The following is a 24842-nucleotide window of genomic DNA, read 5'->3' as shown; positions in this document are numbered from 1 at the left end:
ATCTTACCTTCTCCATACTGGAATTTAATTGTTTCCTAGATTTTTAAGGGTAGTTTAGAAAAATAAAAATTAATCTCCCACACCTCCACATCCAGGACCTCTAGATATAACATAACGATTATTTTCACTTTAGTGATTAAAAAAAGGCAGCATGGGTAGCACATTAGACACAGTCTTAGAAGGCAGACAGAAGTAACTGAGTCTGAACCCAACCCTGTCATACCACTGTCTGTCTGAATGACTTTGGGAAAGTAATTCTAAATTATTTGTTTCCTTTCCAGTCAATAAAATGGTTATTTTAATCCTTTCCTCAAGAATTTCCTTATGGGTGAAATGAGAGAATGTATGTAAAGTTCCTGTCAGGTAGCGATCTCACAACAAAACTTTTCACCCTCAGGCTAGATTTCTTTATCAGAGGCTCAAGGGTATAGTTTTACCTCTATTTGATCTTCTCAGTTTCTGTTGGGAATTTTATTTTAAACTGAAGGGCATTTTCTCTCTGCTTCACTTCTTAAGCAAATTCAATACATTTAAATTATTTTGCTTGATCTTCCTACCTCATCTTCTCTTAGAGAGAAGTAAATTTGACCTTCCCTCCAAGCTACTTGTCACTTGTCCCTTTCTTCATCATTATATTAATGAATTCCTAGTCTCAGTGATTTTGAATATAGTTCAAGTGATTTTCTAAAAATTATATTGTTTATATAATATGTTGTACTAAACATATTAAGGGTTTCCTGGTGGATCAGATGGTAAAGAATCTACCTGCAATGCAAAGGACCTGCGTTCGATCCTTGGGTCAGGAAGATGCCCCGGAGGAGTGAATGGCTACCCACTCCATTCCCTGCAAAATTTTATGGACAGACGAGCCTGGTGGGCTAGTCATGGGGGCCACAATGAGTCAGACATGACTGAGCAACTAACACTTTCACTTTCAAACATATTATATTATAGTTAGGGCTTCCCCGGTGGGAAGAACCCACATACCAATGTGGGAGACATAAGATATGTGGGTTCGATCCCTGGGTTAGGAGGAGGCAACCCACTCCCGTATTCTTGCCTGGAGAATCCCACAGACAGAGGAGCCCGGCGGGCTACAGTCCTTAGGGTCGCAAAGACTCATAAAGTATTTCCTTGTCTTTTTGTTAGTTTGCACTTATAGTTGTGGTAACATCAAAAGTGCACTGAATTTGGAGACAGGAGACCTGAATTTTAATCCTGAATTTGACACTAATTAGCTATATGTACTTAAGCCACCTCACTTCTATAGGCCTCAAAACCATCTACAGATTTTGAGCCATGTGATCTTTTCTACTTAAGTCAGCTCTACCATTTCAGGATTTTATGATTCAACTTTTACAGTAATGCAATGCTCCATTAATGACATTATGTTGGCTTTGCATATTTTCCAACCTAAGGTCTTAAATGACTACTTGCTTCCATTTTCTTTGTATGTTGCCTGTTACTGCCTTTCCCATTTCTACCCCCACCCCCGGCCCCCCATTGTTTCTCTACCTCCAGGCAAAGATTATCAGAAAAAGATGTATCATTGGCAATTAAATGGGTTTTTTAGGGAATTATTGACTGAAATCACCCACCTTGGCCAGGCAGGATGATAGCCACTTGCTTAAGTTGTCTCACAACAGGAGGTCCAGATAAGGAACATGGTGCTGACACTGGGAAAAGTCGGGAGGGGGCAAAAGAAGGAGGACACGGTCAACTTTCCATAGTCCTTTTCTCTGGAATCCATCTTAGATGAGAGATGCTTGTGTCACCAGGAAGGTGATTGGCCAGAGACAACCCAGAAACTAACCCCATTACCATAAAACCTGAGACTGTCAGCCAAAAGGAAAAGCAGCTCTCTTGGGTTCCCGTACCTTGCTTCTCTCCACCTGAGTGCCACTTCTCATGAAGTCTCTTCCTTTGTCAGTATGTGTGTTGCCCTAGACAATTCATTTCTGACTGTTAAGACACCAGCCCACTCTCAGGTCCTGGGAGGGGTTCCCTGTCCTACAGTAGCCCCTTACTAACCTTTTTTCTGGCATTGAAACTAAGAGAAATAATGCAAGAAATTGTAAAATTATAAAAATCAAATCAAATTTCATAACAGTAGGCATAGAATGGTCTTATTTTTGCAAAACCAAAGATACAGATGCATAATAAGTAGATGTATTAGGATTTATGTAGGATGTGATCTAAAAAGATATATACAAAACTGCTAAAAACAATTAGTCCTGAAAGAGAAAGTGTGAAATGAAAGAGTAATACCAATAAAGGCTTAACTTTAATTATAAACTTCCCTATATTAATTTCTTATCACAAGTATGAGTTACTTTTATTAAAAAAATGCTATCATTTACTAATATTGATTTTCATTTATATAATTTTAAGTGAGTGTGTAGTTTACTGTATATTGGGTAGAAACTTACTAACAAGAAAGTGAGCTGAGGTGAAAGGATGTTTATTAGTATAAACATAGGAAATTCCTAAGTATAACCAATGAGTAAATCAAATTTCATCTCTAACCCAAGCAGGAACTGATGCTTTCTTCTAAAAGCAACTTAAGACTTGTATCTAGGTTAATAAAACTAATTACAGTAATTAAAATATAATAGGAAGAGAAAACATAAGCTGAACTAAATCTTTACATTAGAAGAAGTACTAAGAGCTAGGCCAAAAACAATATTGTGTTAGGTAGGTAGAAAAGGGAAAAGGAATCCAAAATGGTGGTGGCTAAAAGACAAGGGAAAAACCTGCAAAAATAGAACAAAGGAAGGTCCGAGGACCATAGTGAGAACCTCACGTAAAACAAACAGCCCTCCTGGCTATCCCAATTTACATAGGCCAGGCTCAGGGGGAGGAGAAACATTAAAAGAGGAGCCAAAATTGAGCCAGGGACTTCTCTTCTCTTCACGTCTTTTGGGTCGGCTTGCCCTCATGCCTTGAGGATGTATTTTCCTTTCGGTTCAGTTCAGTTGCTCATTTGTGTCCAACTTTTTGCAACCCCATCGACTGCAGCACACCAGGCCTCCCTGTCCATCACCAGCTCTTGGAGTTTACTCAGTCATGTCCATTAAGTCGGTGATGCCATCCAACGATCTTGTCCTTTACTTGCCGATAAAACTGAGCTATAACACTTGTCCATCCGTCACTACAAATTTTTGCTGCAGCAAGACAGAACCGAGGAAATTACATACTCCCCCAACATATAAGGTGCTGTGACTCAGATTTAACCTGTTTGGAACAACCTCGGCTCAGCCCCTGCAAGGCAGAGGCCAAGCACAGCAGAAGTTCAGCTCGGCAGAAGCTCCCATGGTGGAAGCTGAATGCAAAGAAAACCCAGTGCAGGGGGAGTGACAAGTAGCCCAGCATGCTGGAAACTGGAACTGGGACAGCAAAAACAAACTCAGCAGAAAGCTGAGTGGCTCATTCTCAGCTTCTAGGAGACATCCGGTTGGGGTAGGAAGTCCTCACTCCTATGGCTGGAAGGACATATGGCTAACAAAATCTTAATTCCTTTACAATCTTGTTATTGTTTTCTCAAACCCCCCATGAACAGGTGAGCAGCAACTGAAGGATTCTGGAGAGACTACTACCCAGTGTATCCTGAAGGCTCCACTGTCCTCTGTGCTCTAGTAGCTGTTGCCCAAGCGGGCGGGGGTTCTTCTGTCCTTAATCTTCTTTGTGCCAAGGATTAGGCCAATTAAAACTGTGAGCACAGGTCAGGTATTTAGCAGATTTTCTGGCAGGTTATGAAGGGGATTCCTTGGAACTTTTTTCCCACTGCTTTTTCCTCCCGTCCTTCAACTCCTCTCTCCATCTATGCCACTGCTTAAAAAGCATTAGGCAGGTCTTTTCACTTCTGAAAGTTGTGCGTGAAACTATTTACCTAAGATTGGGACTCAAACCCACGTGGCAGGGACTCTGTGCTATGCTTAGTCATTCAGTCATATCCAACTGGGACTTGAACCTGGCCAAAACCCACTGGTGCCTGGCTTTAGGACCTAATGAAGTTCAGGCTCTGATGTCTCATTGCAAAAATTCAGTGAGAGACACAGCAATAGGTTAGAGGTGGATTTGTTCAGATTCAGAGAGAAGCACACTCCACAGGGTGTGGGCCATCACAGAGGAGACTGCAGTGACCATGGAATGAGGAGTGGTTAGTTTCTGTGAGCTGGGTGATTTCATATGCTAATGAGTGGGAGGATTATTCCAACAGTTGGGGAACCACCCACTCCTCCATCTTTTGATAGTGACTTGGAACTGTCCTGGAACTTCTGGGTGTGTCATTTAGCTTGCAGATTGAGGATCGAGGTTTAGTTGAATTTGACTTGTCATCTTGGACTCATTTGATCTTAATCAGTTTGTGATATAGCCTTGGACTATGTCATTCTTTCAAAAGTTGTGCCGTGCTCCTTCCCTCCTGTTTTGTGTTCTTTTCCTGAGCCCTGTCTGGGCCACAATGTTCCCTCTACAATCTTCTGAAGGGACAACCCTTCAGCTGGCCCTTGGGAGAGAAATGGTGTAAATATCAAATCTCTCTAGATATTCAGGCCTTCATCTTCCCTGTTTCCTACAACATGTGCAACAACAGCATCTCTCAGTGAACCCGCTATGGTGGGTGACAGGCACACAATGCCTGCTAGAAGTCCATCTGTTGGTGGCATCCCTTCAAGGGCAATTGGGCTTCTGAGGATAATGTTTGCCACTTTGGAAGTTAGCCCTGCAGGCCATTTGGGCCCAAACCCTTGCCACTCTTCTCCTAAAGTTACAAACATACTGTTGGATCAAATCTCCATTCCACTTTTATGGAATATCTGGTCTGTTGCTTCTTATCAATTTGTTCTTAAGCCATTTACTAACTCCTACAACAAGGACCCTGCCCCCTTGTAGGCAACATCACTCCACCCTGCTTATTACTAAATACTCTAATGCCCCTAACAGGACCAGATAACCCACTCCTTTGTCATTACTTCTGCTATTACCTAAAACGGGTCTATGACAATGAAATGTTTACTACTGGAGATACTCTAGCCTGCTCTTATGGAGGACTAGAGGAGGAAATCAATGACTTACATTTCCTCAGAGCAATAAGAGGATAAGGCTGCTTCACTAGGTTCCCAGTTTCAGGGCACAGACTTGGATTGCTTGACATCATGGTATCTTTCCCCATCCATGGTGGAAAAACCAGCAATGAGTTAAGATTACAACCCCTTAATCCTACTCAGCACTGGATACGCTGGAGACCTTTGGAATGCCCAACTTCAGGAGGTCAACCTGCCTCGACCTGCCTAAGGATCTGGTCCCTGGGAGGTTATCACGCCTCAACCTACTCAGGGATCCGCCAGTCCAGGGGTCCCGGAAGGTCAACATGCCTCGACCTGCCCAGGAACCCAATTCTCAGGAGGCCAACATGCCTCGACCTTCCCGGGGATTCGATCTCCAGAAGGCTGCCATGCCTCAACCTGCCTGGAGATCTGCACCCTGACCCGGGGACGCCTGGCTCTCAGGTTGCAACAGTACTGGGTAGGATAAGCTTCAGAAAGACTCACCCCTAAGGAAGTCCACCCATGGAAATAGAAGGAAGCCAATTAGCTGTGGGACTATGCCCAATCTCAGCAGTAACTCAGGAGTCCAAGGAGAACCCCATTGCCTTTCTGGAAAGGCTAAAAGAGGCCCTCCAAAAGTTTACCAAACTGGACATAGACTCTTACGAGGGACAGGTGATTTTAAAGGACAAATTCCTGTTCCAATGTACACCAGACATTGGGATAAAGTTACAACAGTTACAGCAGCAGGACCCTACTGCCTCTTTAGATGAGATGGTCCAGACAGCCACCAATACCTTTTATAACAGAGAACAGGAGAGGAGGCCAAAGCCCAGGAAAGGGAGAAAAGGAAAGAGACAAGGCATGCCCAGATGCTGGCTGCCCTCCAGGGAAAACCTATGGCAAACCCTGAGTCCTTGAAGGACAAGGCAGGAGGCAAATGCTTAATCTGTAGACAGGCAGAACATTGGGCCAAAGAATGCCCAAACTGTGACAAGTTTGGTATGTTACAAATGCCATCAATTGGGACACTGGGCAGCACTCTGCCCTCAGGACCCAAGAGCCTCAAGGTCAAGCAGCAAGCCTTCCCTCACAATGTTTCAACAGGACTGAAGCGGCCCGCTCCAGCCAGCCTGCCTGTCACAGATAATCATCATGGGGCTGGAACCAAGGGTCAACTGGATGTGGCAGGTAGATCCGAGAATTTCTTGGTTGACACAGGTGCTACCTACTCTGTCCTCCTACTCTGGAACTTTCTCCTCCCAAACCTGTACTATGTAGGGTGCTACAGGAAAAACAATCACAAAAAGATTCACCCAAACACTTCTTTGTTGCTGGGATGGACAAATATTTTCCCACCAGTTTCTGGTGGCCCTTGAGTGTCCTATACTCTTATTGGGAAGAGATCTTTCCCTGCCTTCAAAATCTTGCAGCTATTGCACTTCTGATAGAAGATGCTTTAAAACTCTCTCTTGGGGGCAAACTAACTATATTTACCAGAAACCAAGTAAAACAACTCCTGAATGGGAGAGGCCATTTATGGATGTCTGATCAAAGAATCCTCAGATATCAAGTAGTGCTGATGGAACATCCAGGCCTGACTATATCCCCTTGTGAGGTTCTTAACCCAGCTACCCTCCTGCCTACCTCCAAGGGCTCTTTCCCCTTTCACTCTTGCCTAGAAACTTTGGACCACTGGACAAAACCCCAAGAGGTGTTGTCAGAAAATCCTCTGACTAATCCTGAGGAATTCTGGTACACTGATGGAGGCAGCCTTGTCTTGGATGGAAAAAGAAGAGCTGGATATGCAGTAGTCTCCAATTTTGAGACCATAAAGGCTAAACCTTTGCCACCAGCTACTTCAGCCCAATTAGCTGAGCTCATTGCCCTAACTCAAGCTTTAGAGCTGGGAAAAGGAAAAAGAGTAGCCATTTACTTTGACTCCAAGTATGCCTTTCTGGTGATACATGCACATGCTGCTATTTGGAAAGAAAGGGGCCACTTGACCACCTGAGGGTCCCCAATCAAATATGGTGATCAAATCCTTAGACTCTTGGAGGCAGTCCATCTGCCCACTGAGGTTTCAGTCTCCCATTGTAAAGGGCACCAAAATGGGAGCACGGAAGTGGCATGAGGGAACCAAGCAGCTGATTGGGCAGCCAAGAGAGCAGCATTATAGAACAATGACCTAATAGGGGTTGCCACCTTAGCTCCACAGACTAATTTGACAGAAACTCCTTCATATACTGAAGGTGAGACTCTTAAAGCTGAGAGTGAGGGCTTTCAAGAAAATCATACGGGGTGGTTCCATAAGGAGGAACTCCTTTTTCTGCCTGGGAACCTCCAATGGAAGTTGATTAACTCCTTACAAGCTACCACTCATTTAGGGGAAAAGGCACTCCAAAGATTACTAGAAAGGTCCTTCAGAGGAACATGCCTCCAAACAACTATAAGACATGTGGTTTTCTCTTGTCCCACTTGCCAATTAAACAACCGATCAAGGAGCTCAAAGGACCCAGCTGGCACAGCCTGTCCAACAATGTGGGATCTACCCAGGAGAGGACTGGCAGATGGACTTCACACAGATGCCAGTTTCTCAAGGGTATAAATACCTATTAGTCATGACAGATACATTCACAAGATGGATAAGGCTTTTCCACCTGGACTGAGAAGGCAGAGGAGGGGTAAAAAACATGCTCCATGAAATCATTCTGAGATTTGGTCTGCCCAGGTCATTACAAAGTGACAATAGGTCATCATTTACTTCTAAGGTCACCCAAGTGATCTCTAAAGCATTGGGCATTACTTATTATCTCCATTGTGCCTGGAGGCCTCAGTCTTCAGGAAAAGCAGAAAGAGCTAACCAATTCTTAAAATCAGCAATAAAAAAGATAACCCAGGTGACCTCCCTGGGATGGAAGGAGGCTTTACCAATATGTCTCCTCCACACCCATACTGCCCCTAAGGAACAGGTTGGTCTTAGTCCTTATGAGATGCTATATGGGAGACCTTTTGTTTATGTCAATGACATCTTCCTAAATCCAGAGGCTCAGACCCTCCAGTCTTATACCATGGCCATTGGACAATTCCAAGAAGATATATGTTTGTGGGGTGTCAACCAGGACTCAAAAGATTCTAAAGAGCCACTACTATATGCTCCAGGGACTCAAGTCCTAATTAAAGTCTGGAAGGATGGGTCCCCAAAGGCTCAACTCCAGCCCACATGGAAGGCCCCCTAACTTGTAATACTTTCTACTACCACAGCAGTCAAGGTACCAGTCATGACTCCTTACATGACTCCTCACTACTCATTAGTCAAGCTGTGGAATAAAACAGAAGAGGACACTCATTACACCTGTGAGCCCCTGGCAGATCTCAGATACTTATTCAGAACTGCAAATGAGTGCATTCTAATGAACATTCCCAAAATTAAGTTTCTGGGGATAAAAGCCAACATAGCTTGACAGAGGTTGTACTCCAAAACAGAAAAGAGATAGATCTCCTGATCCCTGAACAAGGAGGGACTTGAACCATCTTGAATGAGACCTGTTGTTTCTGGGTGAATACCTCCAGCTAAGTTAAAGAAAGTCCTCAAGAAAAACATTCAGCTCCTATGGGATCTCAAAGAACAAGCTGGGGAGTTCTCAGGGTGGCTACAGTCCCTCTTTGTGGGATCCTTCTCCTGGTGACGGGAATTTGGATTTGGCTAGTTCAGTTCAGTTCAGTTCAGTCACTCAGTTGTGTCCGACTCTGCGACCCCATGAATCACAGCACACCAGGCCTCCCTGTCCATCACCAACTCCCGGAGTTTACTCAAACTCATGCCCATCGAGTCGGTGATGCCATCCAGCCATCTCATCCTCTGTCACCCTCTTCTCCTCCTGCCCCCAATCCCTCCCAGTTTCAGGGTCTTTTCCAATGAGCCAACTCTTTGCATGAGGTGGCCAAAGTACTGGAGTTTCAGCTTTAGCATCAGTCCTTCCAATGAAGACCTAGGACTGATCTCCTTTAGGATGGACTGGTTGGATCTCCTTGCAGTCCAAGGGACTCTCAAGAGTCTTCAACACCTCAGTTCAAAAGCATCAATACATGACTACTGGAAAAACCATAGCCTTGACCAGATGGACCTTTGTTGGCAAAATAATGTCTCTGCTTTTTAATATGCTGTCTAGGTTGGTCATAACTTTCCTTCCAAGGAGTAAGCGTTTTTTAATTTCATGGCTGCAGTCATCATCGGCAGTGACTTTGGAGCCCCAAAAAATAAAGTCTGACACTGTTTCCACTGCCCCTCTATCTGTTTTCCATGAGGTGATGGGACCAAATGCCATGATCTTAGTTTTCTGAACATTAAGCTTTAAGCCAACTTTTTCACTCTCCTCTTTCACTTTCATCAAGAGGCTTTTTAGTTCCTCTTCACTCTCTGCCATAAGGGTGGTGTCATCTGCATATCTGAGGTTATTGATAATTTCTCCCCCCTGTTATCGCCATATTGTTGCTGCTTATGATTGTTCCATGTATTACCAACTGTCTAACCCATGTTGTCTCTGCCCAGGTCAACAAGCTACAAAATGCAGTGCCAGTTCAACAGGGATATATAAAACTACAGCTGACCATGGAAAATTAGATGGACACCACTACAAGGACACTGAGTCTTGAGACTAGCAAGAGGGGTAGGCCTACTGTCCCTTGCCATCCCCGTTCAGCTGGCAGTAGTCAGAAAGACCTTCACGCTCCCTATTCCCAAAGGATTGGGCCTCTCATCTCTTGAGGGGCGAATGTTAGGTAGTTAGAATAGGAAAAAGGAGTCCAAAAGTGTGGTGGATAGAAGACAAAGAAGGGAAAAGATTGCAAAAACAGAACAAAGGAAGGTCCAAGGACCAGAGTGAGGACCTCAGGTAAAACAAACAGCTCTCCTGGCTAGCCCAATTTACATAGGGCAGGTTCAGGGTGAGGAGAAAAACATATAAATAGAAGAGCCAAAACTGAGCTGAGGACTTCTCTTCTCTTCATGTCTTTTGGGTTGGTTTGCCCTTATGCCTCGAGGATGTATTTTCCTTTACTTGCCAATAAAACTAAACTATAACACTGGTCCATCCTTTGCTTCAATTTTTTGCTGTGGCAAGACAGAACTGAGGAAATTACACGCTTCCCTGACCGTTGGAGTTATGAATAGAATAGGGTGTTATTGAAAAGGAGGACTCTGTCTTAACCCCCACTGCATTTCCAGTTTGTATAGTAAATAGACTCCATTCAGCCTCCCTGAGTACCAAAGGGCAGATTCAAACAGTTGCCAATCAGAGAAGCGAGGGAATGTAGAAACAAAGGGGAAGCAGTCAGGAAACAGTAATGCAGCAGCAAAGCATGTTTGTGAGTCATCCTCAAGGAATATACATAACAATATGTAGGAGCTAAGCCCGCCCCCACAGGTGGAGGATCTCATAACTTCAGGCTGAGAAAAGATTCTTGGAACACCACCATGTTACCTCACTACCAACAATCAGAAGTAAATCTGAAAACAACAGAAGATAAAGAAGACTCTGACCATCCTAAAATGATTCTTTCTTTTAAAACTTTCATAGTCAGCTGAATCTTCAGAGTTGTTTTTTGGGGATAGGAGTCTACCTTATCCCCAAGTTATCAGCCTCCTGAATAAAGCAACATTTTCATTCCAACCAACACTTGTTTTTTGAGTACTGGTTTTCAAGCAGACATATCTGAGTTTGGTAACAGCAACACTTTGTAAAAGATACTGGAACAAAACAACTCTTCTAAACAAATCAATGGAAACAACTGGTATTTTAAGACAATTCTTTCAAAAAGTGCACAAAGACAAATGACTCTGCAAATATTCATAAGGGCATAGAAAGGGAGAAGCCTTCTAAGCAAAGAGAATAGTTCAACAGCAAAAACTGTAAGAACAGGAAAAAAAAAAGGGGGAGGGGGGCGGGGAGCTGGGATTGAAACATTAACACTCATTAATAACTAAAGTTTCTATAAAGCCTATATATTTAATGTTTACAGTTATATGACTTTATGTTGACACAAAGGATAAAGGGTTTACTTTCAGAGAGTGGGTTAGCATTGTCAGGGTATCAGGCTTATTTCACTATTGTTCTTCCATTTATAGAGTGAGAATGTCATAGACTGTCCCAAGGCCAACTCCAAAGGGAAAGAAGAAAACTGTTTAACATCTCTTTCAGAGCAGTACAAATCTGGAAAAATTAAATCTCTGTCTCCCTGTCCCAAATCCCCTATTTTATCTAAGCTTGGTGGAAGTGCACTGGCCCAACGACTGGCAGTTTTCTCAATGTACAATTGGAATATTTAACTTCTTTACTAGCTGCAGCCTTAGCCATAAGCTAGGAAACCCTGACACCAATGCACCACGTGTCTAAATGTACATTACCTACTTGATCATCTTATTTTATCATCTATGTCTCCAAAAACAATGAACACAACTTATTGTATCTGTCCTGTAGGTAACATTCTACATAGCTGAAAAAATTTCTGCCTTGGCTTCTTAGGCAGCACTCTTGATTTTCTTCCCATCTTTCCTGTTACTTCTTGTCAGTCTGCTTTACTAGCTTTTCAACATGAATTCTAAATACATTTCTTTTCTTTTTTTTTCCTTTTCTAATACACATTCTCCAAGTGTGAATACATTCATTGCTAGGGAATCAAATTCCAAAGGCCAAATTTTTGTTCTACATTTCAAAATTATACACTCAATGAACCATACAACATACCTGTAAAATAAATAAACTTAACCACCTAATGAGCCCACTAAAATGAAATCGAACTTCTACCACAGACTGCTTGATCCCAGTGTCCCCTAGCTCATTAAGTAACACTCATATCCACACAATGGCCCCAAACAAAAAACTAAACTGCTAGATTCAGATTCCCCCATTTTCTTAAATTTCACATTAATTCCCTGAAAACCTGGTCAATTTTATTTCCAAAATAAATTTCAAATTCATCTACCTGTTTTGCCCACTCTCTAATCTACCACTGTCTAATACCAATGTAATGCATGCAACCTATGTAATTTTAAATTTGCTAGTAGCCACATTAAAAAAAGAATGGCTTATACATATCAGATTGAAAATATTTTTATATATTTGGTTAAAACATATTATGAACATTTTGACTGTACAAATGTTCAAAATATATGAATTTTTTTTTTTTTCTTAGTGAATCTTCACAATTTTTTGCGGGTTTTTATATAGCACACCTCAGTACACACAGGCCAAGTTTCAAGTGCTAAACAGGCACATGAAATTACTGTATTGGAGAGTACAACACTCGTCTATGTCAGCATCATCCATTGTCTGGAAAACTACAACAGACTCGTATCTGATATTATCACTTCTATTCCTGCCAACCTCCACCTGCAACAACATATTTTTAAGAATTAGTGAGGAACGAAAACAATGCAATTTCCTTGCTCCTGTGTGGAACAATAATGAGACTGGGTAGGCTTGCCTACGCCTGTTGATGTTTGAACAATATTAATGATTAAAAGGTTAATCAATAATATCTTAGCTATTTTCCCAAGGAAATACGTGCTCCTATAAGAGAAAACTGATTCAGTTAAACTGATCAATTATCAAGACTAATAAACTCATCCAGAGTCATTTCATAATCTTCAATTCACTGTGTTGTCATCCAAATCTACTATGTCACCAAATCTCAGCCAGTTCTCTCTCCTGAAAAATGTCTTTTAACATCGCTCGGCACAAGCCTTAAAATGACATAAAGAACTTTATCTAATTTCCCTATTTTGAGACACTAGTAAGATTGTGAAGGTGGTATTCTCCTTTACAGTAAGTCTAGTAAACTGAGTTTTGCTTGATTAACACCTTTTTGGAGTTCTTTTGGAAAGTCAACCTTCAACAAAAGCAAGAGGGGACTTCTTAAAATGCAAATGAGATCATGTCACTCATCTGGTAAAGATATTTCAATATTTCCCAGTGCTTTGGAACAAAATCTAAACTGCTTAATGTATTTGACAAGGCCAAAATGACCTAGTCTCTGTCTAGCTCTCTAAAATCATATTAGATCATTCCCCTCTTCCATTCATTAAGTTTTAAACACAGTGCCTTCTTCCTTTTCTTTAGATATAGCCAGTGTTATCCCAGTCTTGGCATTTTTGCATTTACTCTATCCTGCATGCAACATTCTTCCCTGTCTTAAAATTGCTGACTCATCCTATTCACATTAACTGAGTCAAATCTAATCTCAGAGAAGCTTTCCTCAACCACTGTATTTAAGGTGCTGTTTTCTCTTATGCCAATTTTCTCTGTATCACATCATTTTACTTCCTTCATATCACTTATCATAACTGCCTTGTCTTTATCCTTTGTTTACTTTTTCTCTCCACTAAGATTATAGATGTCTTATAAACAGAGATCTTAACCTATCTCTTCTATCTCTATATTCCTACATATTGGATACATTTATTGACATATAGGTATTCAACAACTTATAAAAATGAGTGAATAAAAAGAATTCAATGACTCTATTAAATGATGAAGGAAAGAGAAGGAAAGGAGGGAAAGAAGAAAGAAAAGTCCTTCTAAAATATGTGATAAAGCCATGACAAGTATGCTTATTCCCTCCTATGTATCAGGACACTGTGTAACTGTATTAAAGGGAAGGAATTGGGACTCCACAGCTACTATATAATGTAACTGAGACCAGGAGCAAGGTCTCCTGATTTCTAATCCATTGCTCATCAGAGCATAACACACTATCTTTCAGCCTTCTCTGATTGATGTGGTTCTTTCAAAGAAGATGTGTAAAGCTTCAGATTTACTAGCGAAACAAGGCATCTGAAGGAGAAAATGATTTTCCCTGCATTAATTGGTGAGTTCATATCTTTTTGCATTTACATCTCCCACTTGCATTTTGATTAGCAATTTCTTCTGTCAATTTAACACCAAAATCCTCTGTAATCAGAGGCATGTTATATTCTGGAACAGACTCAATGAGTCCCTGAAGTTAGAGAGACAGCACTTCAATCCTTCACCTTGGCTGCTCTAGTGGTGAACATGCCTGACTGTCAGTCTGATTTCCTAAATCTCCTCTGAGATGGTAGGCAGTTAAAAATGCTGTTGGCATATGCTTGGCTTCAGCTCATTGCAAATACAAAAATGCAGCTTGGTTCCAAACACGAGCCTCACTTTTCTCCCATTATTTATTAATATCATCATTATTAGCATTATTATCTTTATCATTCTTCCAAACTCCCTTTTGGAGAGGTTTCATACTCTAAGGAAGAGCAATTACTGAAAATTATATTTGATCAATATATTTAGTGAGTCATAAACCATAAATCAGAACTTGATTGAAATTTCTATCCTCTTCCAATAGTAAATATACTGTACGGGATTGTAATTGTTGCCTACACAATTACAGTCTTCCCAGGTGTGTCAGTGGTAAAGAATCTGCCTGACAAGCAGGAAACATAGGTTTGATCCCTGGGTCAGGAAGATCTTCTGGGGAAGGAAATGGCAATCCACTCCAATATCCTTGGCTGGGAAATCCCATGGACAGAGGAGGCTGGGAAATCCCATGGACAGAGGAGCCTGGTAGGCTACAGTCCATGGGATCACAAAAGAGTCAGATGCTACTTAGTGACTAAACAACAACAACAACAACAACACCAGCACAGTTACTAATTCTTGTTTACTGTCTTACTAAAAGAAACTCAATTTTCAAATACTAGACAGCTTGAGGTGAATGACTGTGCATTACTCCTCAACCCAAATCCCATGGAAAGAGTCTTGAATACTCTGTGCTGAATCCAGAGATTTTGTTCCTTTTACCATTTAGTGAGGTCAGGTCTTTTTGACATGAAATGAAAAATATAAGAATCTGGAATAAAAATAAGAATCTGGAATCCTGTTACTTTTCAGTCTTTCTCCAGCTATATGAAGAGGGGTTCAGGCACTTTGGCTTCATTGAAGTTCTTAAAACATGCCTTTACCTCCATATCCTTGCAAAAGTCCTAAGCCACAATTCCAACTGCACAGCTCATTCATCAAAGCCTGACTCAAATGTCACCAAAAGTTACATCTTTACATAATTTTCTCCATGGCGGCAGTTTTTCCAACAATGATTCTACATGATTCCATTATAGCACTTACCACAATAAACTCCTATCATTTGCTTACGTATCTCTTTACTCCATGAGAATGCCAGTTATTTGAGAACAAGGATCATGTCTCACTCATGTTTGTGTTCTTAAAACCTAGCACAGTGTTTACAAGATAGAAGATACTCAAATATTTTTCAAGCAGTTGACTGAGGTGACTACATAACAAATAAAAAATTATTCCTTAATATGATACCTTCCTCCTTCCATGCTATTCAGGTTTATGATAATTTCACATTCTACATATACTTCTCAAGGTTTTTGTTCTGTTTTGTACTTCCTAGATATTTATTTCAAAGGCATTTTTTCAAAGAAGGTATCAAAAATGATTGTGCATAGCTTAATGTCTTAAATAAGCAAAGGACACATTTAGAGAAGACATTAAAATGTGGCAATGTAAAACACTTCTAATTAACTAGAATATTTGGTTAATCAGAACTCCAAAATTCTGTAATTAAACAAATGATCACCTGCAATAATTTAAGCATATTTCCATTGGTTTATTTTATAACTTAATAAGCAAAAGACTACTTAAGCTAAACTTAGGGCCACAAAGTTAATCAACAGAAAATTATTAATAAAGATGATGACAACATTGATAAGAGTATTTTAATAATTAAGATATATTTCATTTTCCAAAGATGGGCATACCATTACTTCTGATCCTACATGCTCCTTTTGACCTCTAAATTATATTCTTTCCATTGAAAAGTGGGGGTTCATGTTTCTTCTTCTTGAATTGGGGAGGCTTTTGACTTGCTTGCAAGTAATAAATTATGGCAGAAGTGACAGTGCATGGTTTCAGAGGTTAGGTTAAAAAAGAAAATACTATATATGATTTATTAACTGTAAAACTTATTCCTGGATTCCTGAAATTCCATTAAGAAGCCCAGTATCCATAGGCTATCATATGAGAAAGTCAAGCCTCAGGAGAGGTTAAATGCAGTTTTCCTTAGTGTTCTAGTCTTCAGTCCAGACATCAGACATGTGAGTGAATAAGCCTATGCCCTTTGTGAATTTCTGACCTACAGAATTTGTGAGCATAATAAATTGATTGCTGTTTTATGTCACTAAGTTTAGGATAATTCATTGCATAGCAGCAACTACTGGAAGACAGTTTGTGACAAGGAATGGCCAGACATTCACTAATCCCATTTCTTCTTCTTGGACATAAAGGGGAAGAAGACATTTATCAGCTCCTTTGCAGTTGATCTGAGTTCCCTTTGACTGAGTGGTGGTCAATGGGATGCAGAGGGAAGTATGCCTCATTGAAGTCTAGTCATCAAACTTCCTGTTTAATCATCTACTGTCTCTTCCATTTCTGCAGTGACAGTGGAAGCTAAATTAGAAAGATGGCAATATCAAAGTTTGGAGGATTGTGAATCACTGAGTCATCACCTAGTAGAGACCTATCAAGTAAACTGGCTAGTGTTTGACCAATGTATAAATGATAAATAAACCATCATTAAGATAAGCTATTGAGATTTGGGAGTTGTGTTATGGCAGATAGCATTGTTACTCTAATACACATAACAAATTTAATTTAATTTATTTGTATTACTAATTTGCAATACCAACACTGATTCTTGAGCACTTGATAATGTGTTGATAATGTTGCTTAATGCTGTGCATATATTATCCCACTTAAATTCAGATCAACCTTATTACTAGGCAGGTATATTTGTTTTCCCTGTTTTACACATGCAAATCCAAAACTTAAAGACCCAGAGTCACAAAGATATTTCAAAGAAAGAGAATTGAGGCAAACCTAAAGTAAGGTTATCTTCTAAGAGTTAAATTAGCAAAATTCATTTGTGAGGTTAGCCATCTATAAATACATTGTTGATGTAAGTTTTTGTTGAACAGGTACTCTGAACTTATTCCCAAACCACTAATTTTAGTGATAATAGAGGATACATGTGCAAAAATCCTTGGTTTTATTTTGTATATTTTGTAGTAGTGAAGTGAAAGTGAAGTCGCTCAGTCGTGTCCGACTCTTTGCAACCCCATGGGCTGTAGCCTACCAGGTTCCTCCGTCCATGGAATTTTCCAGGCAAGAATACTGGAGTGGGTTGCCATTTCCTTCTCCAATTTTGTAGTAAACAGGCCACTATGTACTGATTAAAATGTATTTTACAGCCATTTCTAAGGGTTAGAAATAATTTTGATTATGGTATCTTTCCATATTTTATGACTTTAATTAAACTTCTGATTTCTGTTCCAAACACTGCAGTATAATACAGTATAAAACACAATTTAATCATTAAATTTGTGGATAATTTTGTGATTTTCTTCAAAGCCTATAGCACCAAGGGACTGATAATAGAAGATAATGTGCATAATATACACTCCAGGAAGTTCCACAAACTCCATCCTGAAGGACTTTTCTTTCTCCCACAACCTAACAGCAAATGCACACAATCAAAAAGTCTCATCAGGACTATTCCTAATTGTCATCATCTTTAAAAAGGAATCTGGTCATGGGAACAAGGTAATATAAAGGACATTTTAAAACAACTACATATACTCCACTCTACAGAAGCTCATACTGAGACAAGTAACATTGACACAGACATGCATGTGCATTTGTGGTCACATTAGTGGTCACAGAATACAATATTTAGTAAAAATTCTTGCAAAATTATTAAACCAAAGATCATGTAAATTTCTTTGTGAAAATATTTCCCAAGGTAGTCTCCTATTATCCATCACTTTCTATAATATAAAATATTACAAAACAAAGTAACATTTCTCTTTCCCTTGTTTTTGTGAGGTCCAGTGATGATATTTCAAACAAATGTCAAATTTGGCAACCAAATCCATCACTTCATTTAATTGTGAAAATGTCTAACATCTTATTTTAGTTTAAATTTCTAAAAATTCCTTGTTTTATATAGTTTACATCCTTTTATGTGCAGTCACACAATAGATAAACATATAAGTTTATATGTCATTTGTCATGATAAACATAAACTTGAGTAAGAAGATAGAGGCTGGCTGAAGTGGGAAATGCTATTTTCTTTATGATTCTGTACAGGGTTTAGGCAGGATTTTATGTAAGGTAATGATACCTCAGACCTGAAGAAGTCTGCTATGCAATTCTTATAGAAAACATGTGGTTAAAGAAAGCAGTAAGTGGAAAGACACCAGAAGTGTAGGCATGTCTGGCAAATGGGAGAAACAGCCAGGAGGGCTATGTATTAATATCTGAATTTGAAGGTATGGGGAAGAGAGTGGTAGGTTAAGTGTTCTTCAACAATTTGCCCAAAAAGCAATTATTGGGATTCCTGTGTTTATAACTGGCCCATCAATCTCCTGAGGTAAAGGAAAGGCCCTGGACCACGTGCTCAAAGCCTCTGGATCTTGTCCGGTTGCTTCCTCAGTGTGTGACCTCAAGTGCTTCACTTTACTTCCTGACCTTTGCTATTACACTCCAGAGTATTTTTCCCTTTGAAATGCCATCATTTACTTTATAGATACTGGGAATACAAAATTTTCAATACCCTTCCTTCTATGAATTATGCCAAAGTCTATTTCCTAAAAGTCGCTACTTCATAAATTGTATTTTTCAGACTTCTTTTTCTCTAGGAGCTTTATTCAGTCTTTCAAAAGTTACTTTTGAAATGTAGGCAGTCAAGCATTTCATTTGAGGTAAGCAACCAGCACCCCATAAGAGTTTTTAGGGTTAAACAAAATAGAAAGTAATAACAATGTATTATTAGATTTAACACTGAATACACTTACTCATTTAATTACAAATGTGAGTTTAGTTATAAAAATGTAAATAAATTATTTAATAATTAACTTATCAGAAACAAACAACAACAAAAAATCCTTAAGATTCCACAACTAAAATATTCTCCCCATGTTATTTTTCTATTGGGAGGGCTAGCTACTTCCTCTGAAGGAATTTTCAAAGAGAGATGCTTGACTCCTTCAACTCACCTACTTTGAGTCAGAGGTTCCGTATAGCACTTGTGTAGAATTCTCTGAGTGCAAGGCTGGCCTGCATCAAAGCCCTTTTGGACCATCGACTTTCCTGCCAGTCCAGCGGCTCTGACCCTTTGGTGAAAGAGCACTTCTCAGGATGACTTCGGGCTGAACATCTCTCCCAGCAGGAGCAACAGGGATCACTGAGCAGAGCGGCTTTGTAGCTTAGCCAATAGGTTTCTCAACGAACAGTCTTTCCTACCCTGCTCACCTCTGTTCCCTTAGTCACAGAGTCTCCTCAGATGGTGCACACACAACAAAGGCCATTAAGTGCACAGAGAGCGTACAGTTTCATCTCTTGCTGACGGGTGCTAGTGGGTGGTTCTGCTTTTCCTTAGCTTGAACTCTTTGTTTTCAGAGGAAACAGTGAGAACCCCACTACAGAATTCTTCCCGGTAATGTTTGATTTAAATTTGCATACAAAGCTAAGGTTACTCTGCCACACATCTTTTATTAAGTTCCCTTAGGAAGTCCTCGGGTAATTGGCTTCTTTACAAACTGGTTCTGCCACTATAAAGGAGCCACGTCACTTCCAAAAGGGACAAAGTATTTTAACTGGTATTCCCTGGCAAGACCCCTATGAGAATGTAGAGTGACTAAGATGAATACAGGAAATCAGCTTTCCTCTGAAAAATGAAAACGTGTACATTTCTTATATGTTAACTAAATATGACATGGTGCCTGAACCGACTCTCCACAGTTCAACAAAGGCGCCACAGAGTATGAAGGGTGTAAGATAACATTTGCTAGCAGTATGGGATCGCACAGAGTCAGACACAACTGAAGCGACTTAGCAGCAGCAGCAGCAGCAGGCCTGTGGATAGAAAGTGTTCCTGGGGTTGGAAAAACTGGCTTGATTAGGAACTGTGATCATTAATGTCCAGGTCCTATGGAATGAAGACTGGTGGGTAAAAATTACGCAACACCGGGCCTCAAGCAGCTAGAGGCCTAGAAACTAGAGTGAACGTAACATTATATCCTCCAAATCTGAAACTTTAGAGAGTCAAAAGGGGAAAATTCAAATTTGTCCTAAGGAAACCAAGACATACCTTTACCATAATTTACTGCATGTTTAAATTCATTTAACAAATACATGGTTCCCAGGTGGTGCAGTGGTAAAGAATTCACCTACCAATGCAGAAGATGCAAGGGATGAAGGTTCAATCCCTGGGTCGGGAAGATCCCCTGGAGGAGGGCATGGCAACCCACTCCAGTATTCTTGCCAGGATAATCCCATGGACAGAGGAGCCTGGTGTGCTACAGTGCATGGAGTCATAAAGAATTGGACACAACTGAGCGACTAACACTTTCACTTTTCAAACTTACTATGCAATGAGCCAAATAGTAAATGTTTGAGTCTTTGTGAGCCATACAGTTTCTGATGTCACTGTAGCACTGAGAACAATAGATATATATATGGCTGTATGAATTCTTAAAATTAGAATTTCATATACTTTTCACATGTCAGAAAATAATCATTTTTCAAATTTTTCAACCATTTAAAATATTAAAATCATTCTTCACAAAGGCCATATGAAATACATGGTAGACTAAATATGACCCAAGTTTGTCATAAGTTTGTCAACACCTGACCTAAGATACTACATAATGAGTCACAAACCTGAAGGATAAAAATCAACAAAAGAGGAGTCATGTATTAGAAATATTTGGCAAGCAGCCAGTTATAAAATAGAAAGGTGTTAATTTTATAATATTCAAAATGTCAGCAATTTCAGAAGTCTATGCAGGCTTTACTAACTAGTCCTAATTAATATAGGACTAGCAGCTTGTATTTGTAAGGTGCTAGTTACTGGGTAAAACACGATTTTTTAAGATTAACTTTATCAATGTAAGTTATGTATTATTTTAAATGTACAATTTCTTGAGTTTTGACAATTTTGTCTACCCATGTAACCACCTTGGATGAGTCTTCATAAAGATTTGCTGAGAATTTGTTTGGGGCAGCATTAAATTTATAAATCAATTCAAGGAAAATTTACACCTTAACAATATTGAGTTTCCCAGTCCAACCATATGATAAATCTTCAAATGTTTAAATCATTTTAATTATTCTTAACAATATCTTACAATTTTCCAAGTGTATCTCTTGAACATCTTTATTAAATTTATCAAGTTTATTTTGTTATTTTTAATGCTGAAATATCCTTTTAAAAAGCATATTTTACAATTGTTAGTTGCTACTTTATAGAAATGCACTCTCTGGGTTTCATTTTATTTCTTTATTGCACATTTCTTATTTCATTAATTTTGCCCTTATCTTTATTTTCCTCTTCCTTGCATTATAAAATTGGTACATTAAATTTGTATTCTGTGATCTTGCTAAACTTATTTATCTGTTCTGCTAGAATGGGTTATTTTGTTGTAAAATGATTTTTCAGGATTTTCAATATAGTTGATCATATAATTTACTAATGTGGACATTTTCACTTTTTCCTTTGTAATCAGTATACATTTTATATTATTATCATTATTAAATTATTCTTCTGGCCAGAACATCCATAACACTACATTGCTTTGGAACATGGACATTCTCACGTTGTTCCTAATCTTAAGGAACAGAGTTTTGGCCTTCATTTTAAGTACAATTTTAAAGTTACTTTACTAGATAGAAGTAGTAATTCAATGGTATGCTTTCATTTCCCTCTACAGTGAAGAAACTAATGATATAATGCAAAGGAACAATGTAAGTGGTAATGTACAACATCGACTTGAATGCATGTCTCATTTTAAACAATATTCTTTTCATTACTTCATTTCCAAACTGAATTACACAAAGTTCTAATTGTACAAGATAACCTTTTACACTGGTTAGATTCTAACTGACACCAGCATGGTCTTTCTCTCTGGTAGTCTGAGTGAGATTTCAAAGAGAAAAATAGCAGTTCTGTCCAAAGACATATAAAGAAAAAAAAAAAAAATCTGAGGTCATGAAGAAGTTATGGAAGACAATGAAGAAGCTCAGTGAAATCATGACAGTGTAAGTAATTTAAACTTAAAAAAAAAAAAAACTGTACATGATTCTAGTGAAAGCTATGAATCTATCCACTCCTAGATGTACAATAGAATCAGACACAAAAGGCTTTTCAGCCTATATAAACTTAAGTTGTATATTAAAGTGAGTGAAGTTGCTCAGTTGTGTCTGACTCTTTGCAACTCCATGGACTGTAGTCCACCAGGCTCCTCCTTCCATGGGATTTTCCAGGCAAGAATACTGGAGTGGGTTGCCATTTCCTTCTCCAGGAGATCTTCCCAACCCAGGGATTGAACCTGGGTCTCCTGCATTGTAGGCAGACGCTTTACCATCTGAGCCACCAGGGAAGTCAAACTATTTGTTAATTCTAGAATCCATTTAAATGATTTATGTAAAATGGTCCATGTAAACTGGGACATGTGCATTTTTTAATCTGTTTTATTTTTATTTGTTTATTCAAAAAATAATTTCCATCAAGTCAGATATCCAAAGTATGTTGCTTTTCCCTGATATATAAATTTAGAAAACTAACATAGAAAATCTACATTTATGATGGTCCTGAAAATCTTCACATTTGTCTCTGGAAAGTGTCTCTATATTTTCCATTTGCTTTTGATAAGTTACATATGAAAATTCACAAAGAAAATATATGGAAGTCTACATTCTGAATACTTGTTAGAGTATGAATTTTTGCTGAATCTTTCCTCCCTTTTAGAGTATTTCATTGCTGGCCACCCATGTTAGTCTTTCACAATTCAATTATGCCATCCTTTTAAAAATTCTTCTCTTTATACCTAAGAACCTTTTACCAAAAAGATGAGACATTGAGCCTCCTTGTATGTTTCAAGAGGTTAATAAAAAACAATATACGAGGACTTCCCTTTTGGTGTGGTGGTTAAGACTCCATGCTCTCATTGCAGGGGGCCCAAGTTTGATCCCTGGTTGGGGAACTAGACTTTACATGCTGCAACTAAGAGCCTGTATGCCACAACTAGGAAGACTGCATGCCACAACAAAGATCCCCTGAACTGCAACTAAGACCTAGCACAGCCAATAAAGAAATATTAAAAAAATAATATGCAGAACTATAATGCTCAGTTCAGTTCAGTTGCTCAGTCATGTCCAACCCCTTGTGGCCCCCATGAACCACAGCACACCAGGCCTCCCTAAGGATCACCAACTCCATAGAGTCATGGAAAACTCAGCATGTCCTATTCTCGATGATAAGCCATCCAACCATCAATAACATCCTACAGAACAGACTGAACTCTGTCAAAAGAACAGCATGTATACTATCTCAGATCTGGGATGCATGAGACAAGTGCTCCAGCCTCACTGGGATCTGGAGAGGGAGGTTCCCCATGGCTGATTCATATCAATGTATGACTAAACCCACTGAAATGTTGTGAAGTGATTGGCCTCCAACTAATAAAAAAAATAATAAAAAAAATAAATAAATAAAATAAACATTTGCATTATATCATCTATAATTCAGGTATTAATGTTAATAAATAATAAATTAATGTTAATAAACATGAATATCCTCATCTATAAAAAATATTTTGAGAAAAAAACATAATTCTTTGTTTAGAACTTCACTCTTTAAAGTTACTTTTCAGGTTTCAGCTTCATGTTGCTCTATGAGCATATTTCTGTAGTTTCTGTAACTAACATTCTTAAAGATATACAAAATAATAGGCAGCATCAGTAGTACTGAGGCAGGAGTTAGATGGGTCCCATGCTGAATAGTTTCTCCCTTGTGGACAGAATAGTACCAGAAACTCCATAAAAGCAGGATGATTGAAGAGGGAGATAAAAGACCACGTATTCCTCATTCTCAAAGTGAAGGACACCTTCCTGACTACATATGCACAGAAAGTCTCCTTGGAAGTGAAAAGAAGAGGAACATCACCTCATAATAAATGATGCAGCTACCTATAGGTCTCTTTGCTAGAATCCATCTTGGCACACACACATGGGAGGACCTGGAGATAAGCCAAATACAGGCTCAGAACCAGGCAAAGCCAGATGACTGGTTAAAGGAAACTCAGAAGAAATGCCCCATAAACATGATTCAAACTACCAGTCTCTCTGAGTCTCTCTGAGCCTGCCCATGTGTCTATCCACATGCATGGTACTATTTTCTTCCTAGTAAACACTTGTTTCACCATTTTCTGTCTCTATGTGGAAATTCATTTCTACACAACTCATGGGCCAGGACCTTGCCACTATCTATGGTGGCCCAGTGGTTAGGATTCAGCACTCTCCCTGGAACTGCCTGACCTCAATATCTGGCCAGGAACCAAAATCCTGATTCAACCCACCACAGGCCAAGGCCACCTGAGATCAGTGTTAACAGTAATAGAAACCTTCTTCTTATAAGAGATTACTATTTACTAAAGCATTCCATTTCTATCATAACTCATTTTGTCAGCATAATAATCTTTTGAAGTAGGTACAGTACCAAGTTTATTTTACAAAGGAGGAATCTGAGGCATACTGAAATGTGTTACTTGCCATAGTCTTAACCATTGTAAGAACTCTTGTATGGCTTCACTCTATGCCTACAAGCCCCGTGCTTGCCCAGGTTCAAGGCCAAAGAAAGAGGCCAGAATCAGTTAGAGAGACATCAATGGTTTACCCGGGAGCTTAC

At 39.3% G+C, this 24842-nt stretch overlaps 1 protein-coding gene and 1 non-coding gene across 5 annotated transcripts in view; both read right to left on the bottom strand.

The window, feature by feature from the left end:
- The window catches only part of CTNNA3 (catenin alpha 3), a 1829362-nt gene that overhangs the window by 358470 nt on the left and 1446050 nt on the right, over nt 1–24842 (bottom strand). The gene's annotated exons all lie outside the window — the stretch shown is intronic.
- On the bottom strand, nt 22465–22536 carry TRNAC-ACA. Its single transcript has one exon. It is a non-coding gene; the product is annotated as a tRNA-Cys (tRNA).

Source organism: Cervus canadensis, chromosome 8 (assembly GCF_019320065.1).
Source record: "Cervus canadensis isolate Bull #8, Minnesota chromosome 8, ASM1932006v1, whole genome shotgun sequence".
Classification (NCBI taxonomy): Eukaryota; Metazoa; Chordata; class Mammalia; order Artiodactyla; family Cervidae; genus Cervus; species Cervus canadensis.
Note: the sequence above shows the minus strand (reverse complement) of the source record. Positions and strands in the feature narration are given on the sequence as shown.